This window comes from Colobus angolensis, unplaced genomic scaffold (assembly GCF_000951035.1).
Source record: "Colobus angolensis palliatus isolate OR3802 unplaced genomic scaffold, Cang.pa_1.0 Scaffold153, whole genome shotgun sequence".
NCBI classification, from domain to species: Eukaryota; Metazoa; Chordata; class Mammalia; order Primates; family Cercopithecidae; genus Colobus; species Colobus angolensis.
The window spans coordinates 969,286-988,417 of NW_012114633.1; positions in this window are offsets into that span (position 1 = coordinate 969,286).

Genomic DNA, 19,132 nt, shown 5'->3' on the forward strand with positions numbered 1-19,132 from the left:
AACAAAGTTTTCCCATGGAAAATACAAAATAGCACTTCTTTCATCAAAGTATAAAGCACAAGACTGAAAATGAATGATTTGTCTGGACAATAATCAGGTTTAGAACTTTAATCAAAAGGTTTTAGGGCCAGAAAAAGTGTGTTGTCACAGAGAATTCCACCGTATATCCTGATCCATTTAAGACACTTGGAATTTAATAATCTCATTGCTTTCCTTTTGAATTGACCACATTCCATCATTTTAAAGCCTGTCATCTCCCACACTGTCATCTAAAATCAATTCAACAAGAATTCCTTGCTTTCTTAATTGAAGTAAGCCACAATTTAACCTTCTATATCTTGATTAACTAGAAAAGAAGTTAAAAAAAAAAACTTTAAAGGTGATGAACGTCTGTGTTTAAAAATTACACACATATTCCGCCATAGGATGTTTTATGTGGTAATATCCCCTAAAGATTGTCTAAAAATAAGGTTCTATGAATAAGTACATTAGAAAAATTCTACATTCTCTTTCTGGCAGATTCACAATAATCATTTTAATGCTAAGGGTCAGAAGTTCTACAGTCAAGAAGAGTACATTTTTTCATCTTTGAGATTCTACTATATTTGAGTATATTAAAGACACTGACACCAGACTATTTTTTGACCTTTGGCTGCTGAGAGCTTTTAAGCCTCATCCCTCCTTCTTCACCTTGTTGCCCACATGTGGGCTGATAAAAAGCCCATGTGCTCTTTCCTTTGATGCTGGTGGGAGATTCAAATCCTACACAAGTTCCTGTCTATGCATGAGAACGCTTGCCTCAGACCCAGCCCCTAATCACAATAAAAACCCCTAGCTGCTCTCTTTTTCTTACTCTCTTAAAGCCACTTTGGACCTGCCGGCAGGCCTTCGCTGCTCTCCTCAGAAAGCTCCTAGTCTCTTGAAGTTTGTGTAGCATTATCAGTTTTGACATCGAAACCAAATTTTGAGTGGAGGATTCATCCTGCTTCCTCAGATGGCTACAAAAATGACAGAGATTGATATTGTCTGAAGATGAAATGATGGGCCAAACAGAAATTCTTTTGTATAACGTAACGTTTTTAACAAAGGACCTACAATATATGTTAGCATTACATTTTCTGGATATGTGATACTTTAAAGTCCAGCCAGGGAAACAGAATCCAAGCTAAGTTGTTCAATAAAGAAGAATTCTTCTGAAGGCTGTGTCAGTTGGGGTCCTCCAAGAAACAGATGCCAATGTGGGATTTGATCTGCAAAAGGTTGATTGGGGAAAATGCCTGTGAAGGAAAAAGAGAAAGGAGCAGAAGCAGGGGGAGAGAACATAAAGTCGGCCTACAACTATGAGAGGAAAGAAGGAGAAAGGGAGGCTTGGGTAGGAAATGTCTCAGATTACAGCAAACTTCTGGAAAAGTCTGGGCTAGGCCAGCAAAGAGCCCAAAGAGCAAAGTTTGACCATTAGAGGAATTTTGTATTATGCAAAAATAGCCTGATTCTAGTAACTCCATTGGCTGAGAGCGGCTTGAGATAAGTATGGCCATGGTATGAACTCTATAGTGTGTCCAAAGATGCAGCAACTTGAACTTGCCAGTCAATTAATACTCCCCACAGTGTGTTCTCTTGAAGAGCAATCCCGTGTCCATGCAATGAAATTTGTTAAAAAGATATTGGCTGAGCTAAAAGGCAAATGGAATAGCAAGGCAAATCAGATATAAAGAGCAGCAGGAAGCTAGTTCCACCCTCAGGAACCAAGAGAAGCCGTGGTTTAGGTAAGTGCTAGGAGTTGGGGCCACCAGGCAAGACTTGAAACCACAACAAGTTCTTCTGGCGGGGATTGGTACCTCAGCAGGAAAGACTGCTGGACAAAAGCTCCCTTCACAGCAGAAACTAAGCTACTCTCAGAGACAAGTGCTAAAAGCAAGAAGAGAGGGGGCTTCTCCCCTTCGTCCTCCTCTCTGTCTCCCTTCAATTTTTCTCGTTGCCCAAACTCAAATGAAAATGACGTGGTGCCGGGCGCGGTGGCTCAAGCCTGTAATCCCAGCACTTTGGGAGGCCGAGACGGGCGGATCACGAGGTCAGGAGATCGAGACCATCCTGGCGAACACGGTGAAACCCCGTCTCTACTAAAAAGTACAAAAAACTAGCCAGGCGAGGTGGCGGGCGCCTGTAGTCCCAGCCACTCGGGAGGCTGAGGCAGGAGAATGGCGTGAACCCGAGAGGCGGAGCTTGCAGTGAGCTGAGATCCGGCCACTGCACTCCAGCCTGGGCGACAGAGCGAGACTCCGTCTCAAAAAAAAAAAAAAAAGAAAAAAGAAAATGATGTGGTAAGGGATTATGAGACATTAGTTTGCAGGGCTCAGCCTTCTGCAATACAGATCAGAGGAGAGGAAGTACCGGGAATGAATCTGGGAGAAATCCAGTCCCAGATAGGCACAGTAAGTCATGGGATTAAAAAGTCCTGGATTTATACTGAGTTAAAAAATAAATTAATACATTGATTATCAAAATAGTCAAGTCTTTACAAGTTACCTAGTTCATAGCATATTGGGAAAAATGTATGTATCTTTATGAAAGGTAAACTCAAGAAAGCAATAATTTTCAATTGTTAATGAGAAGAATAAATAGACAACATACTTTCAATATTAGATTTCCTTTTTTAAAAAACTACATAAGAAATAAGCATGCTAATTAGCAAGAATTCTATTCACAAAAACAAGGTGGCAATAGTTTGATACTTTGCAGAGAAGAGCTTAAAATGTGGTTTCACAATTGTTTGATTTAGACATGAACTAGGCACCTATATTAATAACAATGTTGAAAATAAATCATGATTGAGTTGCATTTCTTGAATAGGATAAATTAAAAAATTGTCAGAAGGTAGCAGCCATTTTTTAAAATCCAATAACAAATCCCTTTAATCTAGAATTCACATCTCATAATTGGTTTTGCGATAATTTAGAAATTGTTTCTTTCTACACAGTATGGTAGTCTAGCCACAGGTAGCACTGGCTCTCTGTGCTCACTTAAAGAATAGCCTCAATGACACTGTAAGTAATAGGGCTTTATCAAATATTTGTTTATGACTTCTTTACTTTTCCCAAATTAAATAAGTGTCATGCACAAAATACTTGAAATCTAGCTCAAACAGGAGCAAATTTCTCTGTTCTCTCCTCTGCTCTGATTCTAGTTCTAGCCAAGCTCAGAATATTTACATAAGAGGTAGAGAGACAGTGCAGACATCTGTGTGGAGCTAGGTTACTATTCAGCTGTTACGCCAGTGCCCACCCACCTCAAAATGAGACAGGCTGAAAGATAGTGAAGTGGGAGGGACAGATGCCCAGCATGCCAGCTTTGTGAAGAGCTAAAAATACCACCCTGGAAATGATGAGACAGAGGATAAAAGACTATCCAGGTGTTGGCGCCTTAGGGTTGCTCGGAGCAGCCCTGGTGTTAATGTCCACTACCCCATCACAGAGCTGTAATTGAGTACCTTAGACAAGATTACAGGTTTGCCTCTTCTGGAACAGGCATGGTGCGCGCACTCTTTCAATTTCACCATCGGACAACTACGACCTGAGATGATGGGGTGATGTTTTAATATGTCTCTTTGTAAAGGTCTATTGTTAAACACTGGCTTGGAACTAAAAATGGGAGAAAAGATAATTTGCTGTGCTTGTTCAGCTTAAAACAGGCAAAGTTATTTTATGTAGTGAGAACACTATATCCTGATCTCTAGTGATATGCTATTTAACTATCAGTCACCAGCTTCTACTTTGATGGCTGATCCTGAGTGAGGAGAACTTTGATGGGGACAGGGATGCAGTTTTAATAGGTGTACAATAGGACCACTGCCCATATGCTTGTAGCAATAGGCATCAAAGTAGGGAGACTGAGACAATCTTATTTTTTATAAGAATTTTAAAAGTAACACGAGATTAGGTTAAAGACAGTGAAAGTGTTACTGCAAATGTTTCAGCATTTATTTGTAGAAATGGGAACTAGGAGAACTACAGGAGCAAACAGAGCAAATACATTGATGAAAGACCTGGGTCCTAAGATCTACTCTGTGACTCCTTGGGACATTCACTAAAAAGAAGTACAATAAACCTTAAAAGCAAACCACTCAAAGCCCCAGATGGGGAAAAAAATGTTTGGTATGGAAACTTCACTGACTGTGACCTTCTGTTGAGATCACTCAAAGCATACACACCATGGCAGAAAATAAATGATAGACAGCAAATTGGCAGGCAAGTCCCAGAGGACTAAACAACATAATGTCATGTAGTTTGTAAAGGCATAGATATTTGTCACCACAGCCTGCATGAAGGACACACACTGTGCAAACTGTTATTAATGTGTTCCATTACTGTGGTGTGTGTGACTTGTTCTCCCACATCCATTATGTAAAACAGACTGCCATTTGGCACATTGCTTAATAAGGGCTGCAGTCAACTATGCAAATACTTAATTATTATGGCGTGCACCTACACATTATAGCTTCCTTAATGAATTTTCTCCTGTGTTAAAATTATTTAAAGTTAACCCTCACACCACTCCCCTAGGGGAGAATCCTGGTCTGGTAATATCCAGGAAATATGTATGTGCTTATGAAAATATAGCAGTCATCCTGCTAAACTGAGAAACCCATCACAGTTTTCTGAAATAAGCAATGGAAAGAGTAGCTATAAGTTATTTATCGAGTATGTTTTATTAGAGTCTAGAAAAAGAAGCTATTCTTAATTATAATGAACGTTTTAAAAATCTGATCCCAATATTTTTAAGAGTGATTTCTTTGATAGCAGATAAAAAACTGATGAAAATGTTCTTTAATATTATAAAACTATAAGGGATGAAGAAAGTGAAGCCATATTTTAAATATATATATTCATGTTAGGAAGAGCATATTGATAACAGTACTGAAGCAAGGATTTACAAAGAGACCTATACAAAGGGACATGTATTGTTTTGCAAAACAGTAACATTGAAATTAGTGTGAAATAACTAAAAATCTTTTAAACATTACAAGTTTAATTAGAAAACACTTTATTGGTTATTTGTATGCTTAATTTACTTTTACCTGATCATATCACAGTGTATGATTTATGATAGTTTATAAAGTATGAACATTATAAGAACTCTCATTTTGTATCTAAAATGAATTTAAAAGAATAAGAAGGAAAATAAGACTTAAAAAAGTAAGAAAAAACTAGGAGAGAGATTGGGATGCTTAATTTCCTACTGGAAAGTGGGGCGTGACTTTCACTCTGAGTTTTATAGAAGTTAAAATGGAAAATCTAATCACTTATGTGATTTCCAAAGTTCACAGAACAAACTACGTGTCAATAATAAGTATTCTTGACTCTCTTACTTTAAAAAAGTTCCCTGTGTTTCTTTATAGCACATCACTTTGTTCTTGGGACAATATGGCTATCACCATACTTAAAGCAAATAAAAGTCAGCAATGAATTGTTTAGTGATGTTTCTGGTAATGTCTCTCAACGTGGTCATACTGCATAACCTATATATGAAATTCAACAAAAAAGTATTCTATGATGCATTAAAAGTATGCCATCTTTGTATTATGGACTGTAGTGTTCTGATTCAATCCAGAAGAAGGACCTTTAGACTCTTAATATTAAGTATTATATATTAAACTCACAATTTTGTTTCAAATTCACCTAATGTTGGCAAAAATGGTTGATATATAAAGTTGAAGTTAGTGACAAGTACCTCAGTTAACTATTCTACAGTTCTGGGGAAGTGGGACTTGAAGCCCTCAAGGTAAAAATGTAGGGTCTACTTAAGAAAATGAATATGCAAATCCCACTAACATATGGTAGTTAAGCCCCTAAAGAGTACATACTATTTAAAACTCCTCATTCTGTCACCGTATTTATATAGTGACATTTCACATTTAAAGGATTTCAAGTATCATCAACCAGATGTGACCAGGCGGAATATAATGTACAACTCTATCACCAGTCAGTGGAAGTATATTAAGACTCCTAGGCATTCTACTCACAAGTAATGTTTTAATCCATATAAATTCTACAACAATATTTTCCCAATTTTGGTAGACTACAAAATAGCCTGGTGAGTGTGTCATCAACCACAATATCTCAGCCACTCACGAGCATTTCCAGAACCTTTTGAATAGGCATCTCCAAAAGCTTAACAAGTACACATTAACAAAACTGGTGATTCTGTGATCCTGATATACACCAAAGTTTGAGAATCACTTCTTTAAAATGGGATGATTTTCCACTGAAATTTCCTCATGATATTCTAAAATTTAGATTAATATATGAATAGTTTTTAGTGTTGGTTTTTCAGAATACAACTATGTGTATTATTTTGGGGATAGTTAAAAATTATGAAGTATCTTCCCCAGATATTTAATTCAAATATGTGGGTTGAAGCAATAGTATATGTATTTTTTTTCAGATAAGTCTTATGTATACTGATTCTAAAGGGCTGTCAGCATAGCAAATATCACTAACCAAAATATTTAAAAGAAATAAAACCTAAATGTTATGTGGAAAAAGCCATAGTTAAACTTGTCTGTAAGATTTATCAAGGACTAATTATAGTTGCTCATGTGCACTTAGCACTGATTGTCTGTTAATAAATACGTTTTCTAAATATAAAAATGAGACTATTTTGCCAATGGAACAATAGCAGTAATGATGACTAGGTAAAATCATGTATGTATGAATCAGAAGTAGTATTTAACAAACTTCTAAACATCTCTTTTAATAACGCAAACCTATCCTGCCAGTAAGATAAATCGAAGAGTTGAGGAAAGTTCTTGAACTGTGGGAGTCAGACACGTGTCCTTTCAATCATGCCTCTACCACTAACTAACTTTATGATATTGGACAATTTATTTAACTTCTCTAAAATTCAATGTTCCCGGTGATAAAATAGCTACAATAAAGATGCCAATGTGAGGGTTAAATGATGCCATATACACCCTCAATAAATATGACTTCCTTTCATCCCCACTTCTAATCTAGTGATGGTATTTTAAAAATATATTCCACAAAATCTACCATACCATCTGAGTTTCTGTCTCTCCATAATTCAATTGCTATTTAGAATAGAAGATAAACTACTGTATACCCTGTTGCAGTGTGAAAGGACTGTAGACTAACGGAAAGTATGGGATCTTTAGGTTTTGATCTGAGTTCAAAGTTTGGCTCTCTTATTTGATCTGCTTGACTTTGGGTCAATCTTAGCTTCAGTAACCAATGTGTAAAACTCACTGCTTGAAATTTTATGGAGAATCAATAAGACACTAATGATAAATCTCTGACATAGAAGAGAAGCACAGTAAATGTTTGCATTCTTCACCTTTGCTGGAGAGACCCTGCACACTCTCATCACCAGCACTAGACAGAAAATCAACACCTGTCATTAGAGAATTTCATCAGAATAGCTACTGAAATTATCAAACTTAATATTTGTATTTTACATAATATTAAGGGAAAGTCTTCTTATAAGGCATTGCTGGCCATTAGGTTAAGCACCTTTATGAACTTCTGAGCATTCTCAGGTCTCACATGAAAGGAATATACAAAGTAATTACCAGTTATTCTTTCACAACAAATTACAGTTGTCTACTCACTAAAGTATCTCACTGGGATTCAGTAGACCTGAATTCTACTCCCACTTCTGCTACTCTCTAGTTGTATGACATTGGAAAGTCACTTCACCTTTCTATGTCAGAGAAAACTTATAATTAACTTTCATTGATGTATAAGCCTTCTTCTGCAGCAGCTGGGTAACTAGAATTATATTTTCCATCAGAATGTAAAATTCTAAATATTTCTGATAAAATATTTCCTTTGAAATAGATTTTGGATTTTCAGTGACTAAGTTCATTGATGAAAAGATTAACCTATATATACTTTTTTTAGTAAGTTAATATTTGATTTTATATTGTACATCCAAGCATGACTATTAAAATAAGCTTTATATATGAAAGAGGTATATATTGAAGCTTTCTTCTACAAATGAGCAAGGAGAAGACTAATGTACCTCTACAAAAAGGTACAAAGTTATTAAGTAGTCAATACGGAAAAAGAACAACATAAAAAATATTAAACCTCCTTATAAGCAAAAAATTCCCATTAAAGCAAAAATAAATCTCAATATTTTGCCTACCAGATTTTCAATAGTTTAAATATTAACTGCTATGATACTCATGGGAAAAATTAGACAATAAATATCAACACTCTTAAAATATCCATACTCATACTATTTCTATTTTTAGAATTTTAAATTAGGTAGAGACTCAGAAATATACAACATATTTTTTGTGTACGAATATTCATAGCACTATTACTTATAAAGCCAGAAAAGTTAAATAAGTAAATATCCAATGAAAGGGTAATGGTTAAATAAAGCATGGCTTATCTGAGCAACAAATATTACAGTTATTAGAATTGAGATTTCCAAAGAATACTGTCAGAATTGACAAAGATAAGCACTGTTATGGCCTGAATTGTGTCGTCTCCCCAATTATTTTGAGTCCTACGCAATATCTACTACTTCGTGACCTTATTTGAAGATTATAATTATCTTTATATTTTAAGATTATAGCTGTTTTTAGTTTGAAAATATATATTTCATTTCATAAACAGAATATTTTCTAATATAAAATGAGCAGTATTTCAAATTATGATTATGTTCATAAATCCTACAATATGAGTCTCAATATTTTGCCTAATAGATTTTAAATACTTAAAAATCATTAATCCCTACCATATTTATGGGACAAATTAGGCAATAAATATCAACAGTCTTAAAATATCCATGCTTATACGAAGTATTTCTATTTTTAGAAATTCTCTCTCTCTCTCTCTCTCTCTCTCTCTCTCTCTCTCTCTCTCTCTCTCTCTCCTCTCTCTCTCTGTCTCTCTCTTTCCCTCCACCCCGTCTCATTCTCTCTCCCATGGGTATTTTATTACCTTTCTGACTGTGTTGTTCTGCCTAGCTTAAATCTCTCGGGGGATGGCCTTTTCCTGAACCTATAGTTAGCCTTTACTGGTTCGCTTCTTTAGGATGTAGATCCCCACATAGAGTTATAAGCCTAACTCCTCAAATTCCTCACTTTAGCAGTTTCTTTATTCATTTGAGAACTAAATTGCTGACCCTGATTGTGTCCTAAGGATTCACAGCATCTACAAAATCCTTTATCAGTGTTTCTCAAATTCTTCATTGTGAAGAACTATTTTCCCACAATCCATTATAGACCAATACTTTTTTAAACTCCACTGAAATAAAAATTTTGATATATAAAAAGATAAAAAGCTGAACTCGTTTTTTCATTGAAGACATACTTCTCTAATATACATTAAAATAAATGAGATTAAAAGACATAAAAATGCAAGTTCTTTTTTATTATTAGCTTTAACAGACAGAGATATGACTGCTATGCAAATTGCTACACAAATTTCTAAATGATTCATTTTTTGTATTTACTTTGATTATAACGTAACCAATAGTTGGTGGGCCAGCACTTGTCCACAGATCACGTGAGCACCTAGTTCAGAGCTCTACTGCTCTGTACACCAAGTTTTTCTTACTTTTACTTTATGTCCAAGATTATCAAGTCAAGTTTTTTTCAGTTTTTCATTTATTAATTTTTGTGGGTATTATAGTATATATGTGTGTGTATACATATGTGTGTATATATATTTATACACACACACTAGGTACCCACATTTTATATATATATACACGCATATATATACTAGGTACCCACAAAAATGTTTATATAAGGGGTTCATCGGGTATTTTGATACAGGCCTGACGTAACAATGGTGACACCTACATATGAAATATCATTACTCTCCATGTGCCCTATGAAAAGACCAGCCAAATTTGTGAAAGGCCCTGCTGTAAGAAGAAACTGGTCTCTTTGAGGGTTTTATCTTGTTTGTCTTCTGTGCTTTGATGTTGACTGAAAGGATGCTGCTAATTTTGGTGTAATAAATAAATTATCCAATGATTGATTATTTTCCACTGTTTCTCTGACAAGTCAAAAAAGATGTGGAATCCTGGGCTTCACTGAGTGTGTCCATTTTCTTTTTTTTTTTTTTTCAATTAAAAGGATCATTTATTAGTTATCTGATAGGTTCCAGGTACTATGGTAGGTATTTTCTACACAGTCTTATTATCTTTACAATAACACCTGAATGTAGGTATTGTTCTCTCCATGAATAACTTGAGGCCCAGAAAAATTGAAAAGTGTGTCCAAAGTCATCTGACATTTGATAGACCACTACTTACTCTACTCACTGGAATCTTCACTCTTTTCGTGTGTTCATCTTACCACACCTGGGTGATGAAATAATCTGTACCACACGCCCGCATTACACACGTTTACCTATGTAACAAACCCGCACATATATGGCTGAGTTTAAAATAAAAGTTAAAAAAAAAAATTGAGACATACAAGTCAAGTTTTAAAATGACTTGTTCTCATTTCACATATTAGGAACTTTGCTATAGTTGAACAGTTAATGCTAATATCTATCTGTTATAAAATAAATAACAGAATTTGTAACTCTTTTTAAAATTAACTGTATAATTTTTCAACTCTTGACTCCATTAACAGAGTCAAACAACTAGTGAGTGTGATTATAAAAGTAGTGGTTAAATGCACTGCTAGAGTTTTGCTATCAAAGGTTGGCCTCAAATTCAAGTTTCCAGTATCTGTTTTCTGCTTCGACCTGAACCAGCTACTCAGTATCACTAAATCTTGGTCTTTTTATGTATAAAATTATAATAATAACACCTATATTAAAAAGTCAGGGAAAGGATACTGTGTGTGTATGTGTGTGTGTGATAACAAGTTAAGAGGTCTTTAAAATAATAGGTCCTGTATTAGAGAAAGACTGAGTAGTACTCATGATCTCTACTCAGCCTAGAAGACCTTGTTTTATTTGAGATGATAAACAGCTCTTGGAGGCCCATATTGAACACCTTCTGCAAGTACATCGACTTTATCACCAACTTCTTCTTGGACCATATACCTTGACAACTTTCGCCATTTAAAGACCCTGTCTGATTCCCTAAGTGCTGTTTTGCTGTCTTCCACTATTCGTCTTCTTTCTCCTGCCTTAGATTTCCAATTGTAATATTTACTCTTTATACAAAATTTGTGTTATATCATTCAATATTTTCTACTATTACATAGGCTTTCCAACATCCAGGAATGTAAGTGTTATGTTTCATAGATAGTCTTCTATAAGAAATGAAGCTTCTGACAAGGACTTCAATTCTATAATGAATGCTCTTCATATCAAAGTATAACTTTCTATATTTTTTATGTTTTATAAGTCTTTATGTTTATATCTTCTTTAATATTTTGAAGTTTATCTGCCTTCTTGCTTTTTCACATTTTATTTCTTAGTGTTTAATTATTTTCCTGCTCAGCTGGCAGCAAGTGTTGTACAGTAGAAAGCCATGTGAGTAAGTTCCATTTTTTCAAATGGAGATAAAATATAGATTGCATATAATTATTTGAAATAATTTGAAATTATTTGAAGAGAGAAACTAATGAATTATTGGCATATACAATATAAATAATATGATTTTCAACAGCCTACATATATTAATACCAGCTCTTTGTGTACATTATCTTTTCTATTTAACTCTAAATTATCATGACAGCATTTTGTAATTATTGAGGCACATTCCATGTGCACATTATAAGCTGTTAGTTTCAGTTTTAAAAATATTTAAATTTATAATTACCAGTGTTTAATTTGACTCTGAAGATTCATTTGTAAGTCAACAATTAGGTTTATTTATTTTTAAAATGACTATAACATCTGCTTTTCAGGATTATGTGATTTATTCAATAAGCCCAGCCATTGGTAAAATTGTACAACATTTTTGCCAATATATTTTATGTAGATGCTTTTCACCAATTCAAGGGACGTCATATAATCCCATAGTTGTTTCACTGATAGAGTCTTTCAAGCTCATCACCTCAGTTCCTTTTTCTCAGAAAGATCTCTCGGGGCTGTTGTTTTGGGTCCTGATTTCTTTGTTGTGACTAAGTGATGATAAAGACACTTTAAGAAGAAGTGGCATTACTGACAATCTCAGAAGCTAAAAAAACTACTGTCTTTCACATCAAACACTGTAGAGAATATGTACTATACAAATAAACCTTTAACAAATTGTCCATAATTAATTACATAAAAATAGTTTTAAGAAATATTTGTTCTGTATAATTCCATTCATGCCAAAATATGTCTACATTGAAATATTTACCTATAAAGAGATCTCTTTAAATTGATAGTGACTTCAAGACTGCCATATGCTTGTCAGATAAACATACTCATTTGGCAAACTTTACTGCGGTAGGCTTGCTTATCAGTAAAAAAGCACAGGATGGGAGTAGAGAGGATAGTGGATTTAATACAAATGGAGCCTCACATGGAGATACTCATGTTTCATTGATGATTGTAAAGTACATTGAAAATACAAAGCGCTGGGTAAATGATAAGAATTTTTATCAGGTATCAGTCACTGACAGAAGCAGAATAACATGTTTGATGGATGAAAGACTTAATATAACCTGGCCAAGCCTTGATGCCTACCAGCACCTTACCTCCTTGTGAAAAAAAGGGAATTAAAAGCCTGGGTCAGAGCACTTCATCGGAGAGTCTCTCCCAGTCTCCAATCTTGCCTTCTGTCACCTTGCATTCTCTGTGGTCATCACCTTCAGAACAGTGGCACATATGTACATTACTTTGGTTTCCAGCTCCATTAAAATAATCCTTTGTTCTCTTTTCTCCAAGGAATTCATGGCAACATTCAAGTATGCATGGTGTTTTTAGCTGAAGGATACTAGAAAATGCTTACACCAAAAAAGCAAAATAAAACCTTCATTCTGAGTTTGTTCCCAGTGACTTCGCCAGGTTAACACATATGAACTTTTGTTTTTAAAATAAGTAATTCTGCTGCTGTTGATACTGACATGAAGGCGTTCTCTACCTTCATTTGGAAAATATGTATTATAATTATTTAATTATATTGGTTTAATTACAGAAAAGCCTAAGTAGTCCCTCCCATTTGTACTCATTTCTATCATTTTTGGATTCTGGGGGTGGGAATAGTCTTGGACTTGTATAGAAGAGAAAGCACAATAATGTAGACATAGTCAGCTTTCCCTATTACGATCCCATTGCAGAAAAGTAGAACTACTCAGTATAAAGGTGACCAATGAGCACATGCACTCTCCATCTCTGATCAGTTCAGCCATTAGTACCAGTAGAAATAACTTTGAAATGATCATGACAGTGAACTGTACGGTCTACGTAACTCTCCTAAAAGTAGAGAAAATGTCTTTAAACCTTATATACCTGCTCTGTAGGTTTTTCAGAAATATGGCAATAGGCATAAATACTAGCAATTACTTGATCACCTACATAGGGTAAGCAATTTTTTCCAGTGTCTGAAGGTGGTGAAAGAATTACTTCAAATAACCTTATGTGATAAGTATTTGATTCCCACTTGAAGAAATGAGGTTTCTAATCTATCATAAAGATTCTCAACACAGCAACTAAGTAACACTAAGAAAAAAAAATGGAAAAAGGGAGAGAAAGTAGATTTCTTCACAAATAAATATCTGTCAGAGGCAACTACATGGAGATACAAATCTCATATTTCAAAATTACATGTGAAAGCTCATCTTTAAAAAAAATTGAATATGTACATCTTAGCACAGCTGCTGTTAAACTTGGACCCATGAATTCTGAAAGGGTTTAATGAAATTCATGAATTCTTTGAAATTCACAGCAGAATTTGGTAGGCATATACATTTTTAAATAAAGAAATGTCCCCTCCTTTATATTGTTCTTCAATTTGACAAAGAAGCATACTCTAATAGCTGCCTCTTAACGCAAATGTTCCCCTTATTGTACATCTCCTTCTCCCCCTAATTTGCTAGCTTTTCATCATAATTCAACTCCTGGAATACATTTTATCTACACATAGCCTCCACTTCTTCCCCTTCCATTTTCTCATTCTCTCACCAACGTGTATTTCTTCTCCATGACACTGCAAAAATCTCGTGGGGGGAAACCAACAATCGTCTCTGTGCTGTCATAGCCGTTGCCAATTTTAAGTCTTTTGGGGGGGGCTCTCAGTTATTCAAAGAAGCCAGATAGTATCTTCTGAGATCTTTTCTCTCATTGCCTTCTGTAATATTAGACATTCTCTCTGTCTTTCATCTTCTCCAACTGTTTCTTTGCAGTCTCCTCTTTTTCATACTTCACTTCCTAATTACTAAATGTTGGACTTCCTCAGTCTTGGCCTGGACTTATTCTCTCCATAATCTCTCCATAGAGGAATTCATGCATTTTCAGTTTTGCAAACCAGTTTTATGCTAATTATTTGCAAATCTATATAGAACCCAGATATCTCTTCTGAGTTCTACACTTATTATTTAACTGCCGACTGCGAGACAGTACAGTGAAAATAGCCCTCTTTTTTCCTCCTCTAACTTTGTAATTTCTATTCCTCTCTGCAGGGAGCATTCTTATCCTCACTCTTTGCAAGATTTTGTTCTCCACTTTATCTAGGTATGAACTTAAATGTCATGTCCTTGGAGACCTCTTCTTTGATTTCAGTGTAACCTAGACCACACTCTAGTCAGTTTACCCATAGCAACCAGTTCTTTTGTTTCATTTTTTTCTGTATTTTCATATGTATTTTAACATGTCCAGTATCTGTCCCCCTGAATCCTTCAACCTTACTTGATGGTGGAGCCCACATCTGCTTTATTTTCTGTTCCTGCATAACACAAAAACTGACACACAGTAAGTATTCAGTAACAATTAAATATATGAACAAATATATTATTCACTCAAGAAATCCTTGATGAAAACCTACTATATGTGAGGTTCTGCCTTTAGACACTGAGGACCTGCAGTGAAAAAAAAACAATGAAGCTCCTTTTCTTAATAGTCTTGGATTCTATCAGGAATGATGACAATAACCCAATAAATATACATTTTTCCAGTAGTGATAAGGCTATGAAGAAAAATGAAACGAGCTAAGAGGAATAAAAACTGATCATCAGCAACAAGGGAGTTGTCATTTTTATAGAGTAGAAGGAACACTTCTCTGACTAGGTGATATTTAGGCAAGACATAATGAAGTGAGGGAGCAAGATGTGAGCATATTTGGAAATGGGTGTTTTAGACAAAAATAACGACAAGTGTTATGACATTGAGAGATAGGCTCGTGTCCAGCATGTTCACAGAACTGAGAGGAGGCAAGTGTGGCTGGAGTGAGTGAACAAAGGCAGCTCAGGGGGTACATATCACAGAAGTAGTGGGCAGTGGTCAAGCAGTACTTTGTAGATCCCTGGAAAGACTCAGAAAACTATCGCAAGAACAGAAAACCAAACACCGCATGTTCTCACTCATAGGTGGGAACTGAACAATGAGATCACTTGGACTCGGTAAGGGGAACATCACACACTGGGGCTTATCATGGGGAGGGGGGAGGGGGGAGGGATTGCATTGGGGAGTTATACCTGATATAAATGATGAATTGATGGGTGCTGACGAGTTGATGGGTGCAGCACACCAACATGGCACAAGTATACATATGTAACAAACCTGCACGTTATGCACATGTACCCTAGAATTTAAAGTATAATAATAATAAAATAAAATGAAATGAAAAAATAAAAAAAAAGAAGACTGGATTTGAGCAAGGGCTGAATGGGAAGCCACTGGAAGTGACAAATGAATTAATGAGTGAATAAAGACAGAAATAATCTTCTTCTTCTTCTTGTTTTTTTTTTAGAAATATTCTTTACAGATTGATCTAAAAGTCAAATTTTGGATAATGTTTCTAAAGAAGAGAGAAACAATATGGAACCTCATTTCTGGCTGTTTGATTCTCCCATTTACCATTCTATTAATCTTGGTAAGTTACATCCTGATTTTCAGGATGTCTTTCCATACCTGGGACTAAATGATCAATTTGGACAATTGCGTGTCTTAATTTTACATTTGTGATAAAAGAAAGCAATGCAGTAGCTAAGAACTACATTAGAAACAAAATATGTAGATTTTGAGACTTGAATACTTGATCTGACTGAAATAATTCAATTTTAGAGATTTTTAAGAGTACCTAAAATAGTTTTTAGAAAGACATTGGATTGTTTATAGATTCAAGCATATAAGTTCATTGCACAACTCCTGTGGGTGGAAGTGGAAGATTTCTTCCTGATCTATTCCTGATATGTTCCATAAGAAAGAAAATGGAATGTGCATGTGTGTATGTATATGTGTGTGAGGTATCTCAAGACACTTCTCCAGCTTTGGCTTCTAATAAAACACCAGTTGTTGGCTTTCAACATCACAGACAATCAGAAGCCTAGAAGCCTACAGGAACTAAGAAAACTGTTAGAGAAGCTGACCAATGAAGTTACTGTTTTTCCCTGGATAGTCAGTTCTATTCCTCATACAACTGGCTTTTTCGCTGGGCAAATCTATTACATTATCGGTTCTTCCAGCTCAGACTTAGTGAATCAGCCAGAGGAAAAGAAATAATTTCTGCAAAGGGGAAACCATTAATACTGATCTTGGAAAACTTTTTTTTAAGAGTTGACTTTGCCTGCTTTATATTTTACATTTTAATTTTTTGTTTTCTTCAGCTCAGAGTTGGACTAGACTCAGACTTGGTAGTTCAATTTTGAAACTTTATTCTAAATTAATTGAAACAAAAAGGATATTTTATTATTAATTCCTTAAATAAAAGATATAATTGAAAAAATTATTCAATATATTTTCTGAAATAAAAGTATCCATTCGTTGTACCTACAAGATTAAACAAACTTATGACAAGCATAAAGTTTAAGTATGTTGTTTATTTAGAATTTGTAGATTATTACTGTAAAGGTATTTAAAAGATATTTACCCTTATACTATATACTGTTTTCTCTATGCGGGATTCATATGTGAATGTTTGTCTGGTCTATGATGAAATAATGTGTTTTTAGAAATTGATTCTGATTGCTGATACATTTCTCTTTTGCTTATTTTTCTGTGTGTCTGATCTCCAGCCAAAAGTTTAGAGACAATAATATTCACATTAATTTGTGCCCCTAATTTTTATTTTTATTTTTATTTATTTATTTATTTATTTTGAGACGGAGTCTCGCTCTGCCGCCCAGGCTGGAGTGCAGTGGCCGGATCTCAGCTCACTGCAAGCTCCGCCTCCCGGGTTTACGCCATTCTCCTGCCTCAGCCTCCCGAGTAGCTGGGACTACAGGCGCCCGCCACCTCGCCAGGCTAGTTTTTTGTAATTTTTTAGTAGAGACAGGGTTTCACCGTGTTAGCCAGGATGGTCTCGATCTCCTGACCTCATGATCCACCCGTCTCGGCCTCCCAAAGTGCTAGGATTACAGGCTTGAGCCACCGCGCCCGGCAATTTTTATTTTTATAATTTAATTTTTCCTAATTTCACCATGCTGGATTTATAAGTATTTAAATGAATTTTGGAATAAATTGGATTAGAAATGAATGCAAATGTGTACTAGAATGTTAATAAATCTGTCTAGAATGTTAATAAAATAATGAAGTTATATAAAATGCATAATAGTGTGAGGTAAACAGACAAAAACGCTTTTTGTAATCAGTAGAGTTTGAAATGATTTTTGACATGTTTCAACGACCCACAACGATAAGGGTAGGGAAAGAACTTTCAAAGAAACAAGCAAATAAAACCCCAGAAACAACAACAAAAAACCAAGCATTTGCAGAAGCAAAGATGGCCATGAGCCAGTGGTCAAATGACACCAAGCCGTTTGGTAGGGTTCAAAGAAGACAGGGTGCAAAATCAGCAGAGAATATCCAAAGGAGAGTGGATGACATGACACACAAGCCAAGAGGTACAGCATGGAATTAGTTATGTTCAGAAGGAGAGAATGTGAAAACAGCATGTCTCTGAAGGGCAAAGGCAAGTTCAGAGCTAACGATCTCATGCAAAACTGGAATGAGGAAGCAGGGTTATGCCTTAATTAGAGCCAATGCAAGTCCGTAAGGAATTAGATCAGAAAGAAGGTTGCAGAACCAAGGGTCAGAGTTAGTGTCCTGAAAAGAGACAGGACATGAATACAGAGGCAGTGGCATATCAGGGTGAACATCTAATAATTAAAAATAGGCATTAAAATTCACTTGATAAATGGACTTTAGAAAAACACAACAATAAAAACACAACAATAAAACCTCAACATCTGATAGAGATGTGCATATTCTTAGGAGACCATAAATAAAATGGTGGTCTAGCCTAAGGACTTAACACATATGCTTGATACATGGATGCCTTGTTGTGGCTCTGGGAAGATTATTCCAGGTGTCTTAGGCTGTTTATAAGGCCCAGGAGTTCATGCAGACAGAAACTTCTGTACCACCGCCCAATCTGGGATCTCTAGTTAGTAGAGGTCATGCAGATTCCAAAAGTGGTTTTCAGATCAGGGTAGAGCAAAGGTTAGCATTCAGCAACGAGACCATAACACAGGCATAGCTTTTCTTTTTACTAGCAAGCAAAGATAATTAAAACAATATTTTCTCTCACTTATTTGTCATGGTCTACCATAACTGGCTAACTTACTCTGTATGATGCCTGCAGTCTTTCCAGATTAATCTTCTGAAAGTGACATTTCTTTCATTATTTTTTCCCATTTTCAAGAACATATGGTAATATTCTATTTTTCTATGGGAAAAACGACCTTGAAAGTTTTTGCCTCCACTTGAAGACTACTAACTTTGGCTGTACAAAAGACTGTTCTGTATTTTGTTCTGTATTTTTTCCCCAGAGGAGAAATAGGGCTTACACACACATACTCCCAAACACCCTCTCCTCCTCTGAAGTCCTATGAATTCATTATTTCTGTAACTAATTTTACTTTGCAATTATATGAAATTAATCATTATCAAACTTCTTTTAGCCATGAATGTTTCATTTTGCTGACAATATTTTAACTGTTTATGATTGGGTTCTAAGTTCAGTGTACATTCAGTGAAAGTTCAATGAACACCTGATGAAGTGAACAATGTCAGTTGACTAGGAGACTTAGACAGCACATGTTTTA